We start from the raw sequence: 3,897 nt of genomic DNA, 5'->3' as shown, positions 1-3,897 counted from the left end.
TGTGTTTTGTAGTCGATATTCTACCTTTAGCAAACGAAAGTTCATTTATTTCACACTAGAATTCATAAAAGATAAGAAATCTATCAGTTTTTCTGTAAAAGGTAGTAGCATTTTTCAGTCACATGCTTAAATCAATATCAACATTACTCGTGTAGACGGACAAACTTGAGATAGAGGGCATAACAACACGCTTTAATATTTCTCAACTATTACACCACATATCTAGATCATCCTACTATGATATTTTATATCATGTACAAGATCAAAACAATAACAAATAAAAATACTCGTTGATGCTGAGAAACATATCCCAATTCTTATAGTTGTTACAGTCATTTACAATTATACACACTGTTTTGCACCGAAATTGTATTGAAAAGTTGCAGTTTCAACTGGAAATTATTTACAAACCTAGTGTAGCCATTTGATATCTGCATCGAAAATACATCCACTAGTCCCACTCAGTGTCAAAAAAACCAGCATCTTTCATATCTGAGTAATATGCATTGTCCAAGAGCCAGTCTTCCTCCTGCAAATATTAACATATGTTAAAACCGAAAACCTAATTGTGCAACTCAATACTGTGCATATATTAAACAATGATTGCCTGGACAGGGGAAAAAGATACATACCAAAATACAACGCCAAAAACTAATTCCGGACAGTCTACTATCATAAAATCCCAAAACATTTACTACAAACATGGTCACTACATAGTTGTAGAATGATGGCCTAGCTGTAGTTGAACATAATTTGATCCCAAAGTTAGACCAAGTACATGATCAAAATAGAAACAGGAGATTTTCAATATGAAAGAACATTGCACTCACGTGGCAACTTATCCCTTCAAAAAAAATTGGTAGGATATGGATCCTACTTTTAAAGTATTAGTTTTATAATGAAACATGAGTGTGAATAAGTTAGTGGAATGTGGGTCCACTACCAAAAATGGTAAAAAGTGAAAATGTGACAAATTTTATGGGACGTAAGGATTAACTTTTTACATTTGTATCAAGATGAGGTAAAAATACATTTTCAAAATGAAAAAAAGGTATAATACCTTCTCAAATACCCTTTTCACTGGATAATGAAATTTTATATAAAAGAGATAATAGTTATTTCTCTTTGCCTCTTCCCTTGGAGGGTCTTAAGAATAAATATATAAACCATTTTAGCAATTAGTAGTTCTTAAAGCCGATAAATATGTATATATATAAAGTTAAAAGGATAGGATTTTGTTTGTCTTAATAAAACTCAACTTAATTGATAAGACTGAAGTAGATCCATGACAATTAATCAAAATTAATTAACCACTTACTATAGGAGATTAATATCTTTGAACGAGTTGGAAATTGATCAATTGCTAACTAATTAGTAATCACAAATTAAGACTAAATCTTAGCATTAGATTAAGAGATGCAGTGGTTGAAATAATGCCAAATATTTTATATTTTAAATTAAAAAATTATTAAATAAATTTAAAGGGTATTAATGTCAATTCTCTCTAATCAAAATCATCTCAAAACTTTAAATTTACGTAGCTCTTTTGATTTAAATTATTTTTTAGCAAAAAATATATTAAATTAAAGATAATTTTATAAGGATTCCAACGAGATCCCAATTGCATATGTTCCGACGATGTTCGGATGATGAAATTTGATAAATTATATTTCAATTTTCGTACATGTTGATAAAAGATTTTTTCAACAAATGCAATAAAAATCTCATTATAGTGTAGGCAAAATCTCAATATAGGGTAGGTAAAATATCAATAAGAGCATCCACAATGGCGGCGAGCGGACCGGCTAGCCGATCTCCGGCGCTCGACGAACCATTGTAACCGGCGAGCGCCATTTCGGAGAAAAAATCGGCGAGCGCATGCCGATGCACTCGCCGCCATTGCAGGCTTCGGACCGGCGAGCTACCGGCGAGCGATTTTTTTTTTAATTTTCTAAACACTATATATACGCACGTTGCACGTCATTTTCATTCGTACCACTTGTTTTAACGAGTACTCTCTATATCTTAATTTCTGTACAAGATCAACAACGGGAAATGAGCAACGTTGGTGGTAGTAGTGGTGGTAGTGGTGGGGATGCTGAGGAGTACGAACGTCGAATGAACGAAGCGTTAGAGGCCTATACGAACCGTGAGATTGATCGGCTGATGCAGAGGGCCTTGCAGCCGGCGGTACCTCGACCACGACCAGTTGTCCACCGCCGAACAGTGATTGATCGTGATCACGTAGTTGCACATCAACGCCTATACGAAGACTACTTCGCACAGGAGTCGCGGTTCAACTCCAACCTTTTCAGGCGCCGTTTTAGGATGAGCAGAGCCCTGTTTATGCGTATTGTTAACGCCTTGGAGCATCGATATTTGTATTTCTGCTTCAGGCACGATGCGGCTGGCAAACCCGGCCACACACCTATTCAAAAGTGCACTGCAGCAATCAGGCAGTTGGCCTACAGAGGCGCGACAGACATGTGGGACGAGTACCTCCACATCGGTGAGACGACTGCCCTTGAATGTATGAAGTATTTCTGTCAGGGCGTGATTGAAATTTTCCGTGATCAGTACATTCGAAGCCCTACCCCCCAAGACTGCCAGGATCTGATGCAGATGCACGGGGAGAAGCATGGGTTCCCGGGTATGTTAGGCAGCATAGATTGTATGCATTGGGAGTGGAAGAACTGTCCCGCTGCCTGGAAGGGGTTCTACACGACCGGCTACAAGGGAAAGAATCCCACGATGATCCTCGAGGCAGTATCTGATTACCGGCTATGGATTTGGCATGCGTATTTTGGGATAGCCGGGTCGAATAAAGACCTCAACGTCCTCAACTCGTCGTCCCTTTTCAACGAGCAGTGCCAGGGCATCGGTCCGGCCATTAGTTTTGTTGCCAACGGCAACCGGCATAATATGGGCTACTACTTGGCGGATGGGATATACCCTAGGTGGCCCGTCTTTGTGAAGACGATCAGATGCGCATCAGATGAGAGGAAGGCCTACTTTGCGGAACGGCAGGAGTCGGCGCGCAAGGACGTGGAACGCGCATTTGGTGTGCTCCAGTCTCGATGGGCGGCAATTAGGGGTCCAACGCGCTTGTGGCATATCGACTTCATTGCTGATATAATGTACGCATGTATTATCATGCACAACATGATTGTCGAAGATGAACATGTACAACTGACTAGTTGGGCCAACGACGATAATGAAGTCGGTTCAAGCCCCCAACGTACGAAGGGGGGTCCCGCACGATGAAGCCGACCTCCTCCAAGCACATGCCTACATGCGCCAAACGGATGCTCATATTCGACTCCAAAAGGATTTAATTGAAGAGTTGTGGGCGCGGAAGAATGCAATGCGTTAGTTTTTTTTAATTTTGTAATTTTTTTAAATGTACTTTTTTTAAATTTAAATAAAATTATTGGATTTTCCCGTATCTGTGTCGTAAATTTAATTCCGTATTTTGTGTGATTGTCAATTATTTGTTTTATATAATTTTGAGTGATGTGACTAGGCTATTGTTGGGCTATTTGCTTGTCCTGATGATGTGGCAGGAGGATTTTTAGTGCTGATGATGTGGCAGGAGGAGTTTGTGGCTGTGCTATGGCTGGGCGAAAACCATTGTGGATGCTCTAAAACTGTGTTGATATTTTCGTGTACTTGTGTTGATATTCTCATGTCATATTATTGATATTTGTAATACACTATATTGATATAAAAAAACACCCACGAAAATTATCATATAATAACATAATGACGATATTACCATTTTGTTGATATTTTGTCTACTATTTATTGAAATTTGTGAGCTTTAATTCATCCACTGATTTCAAAATCTAAGTGATAGATTTAGTCTTAGTTTTGGATTATGGTATTATAAACGTTAGA

Source organism: Salvia splendens, chromosome 9, assembly GCF_004379255.2.
Source record: "Salvia splendens isolate huo1 chromosome 9, SspV2, whole genome shotgun sequence".
Taxonomy (NCBI): domain Eukaryota; kingdom Viridiplantae; phylum Streptophyta; class Magnoliopsida; order Lamiales; family Lamiaceae; genus Salvia; species Salvia splendens.
Note: the sequence above shows the minus strand (reverse complement) of the source record.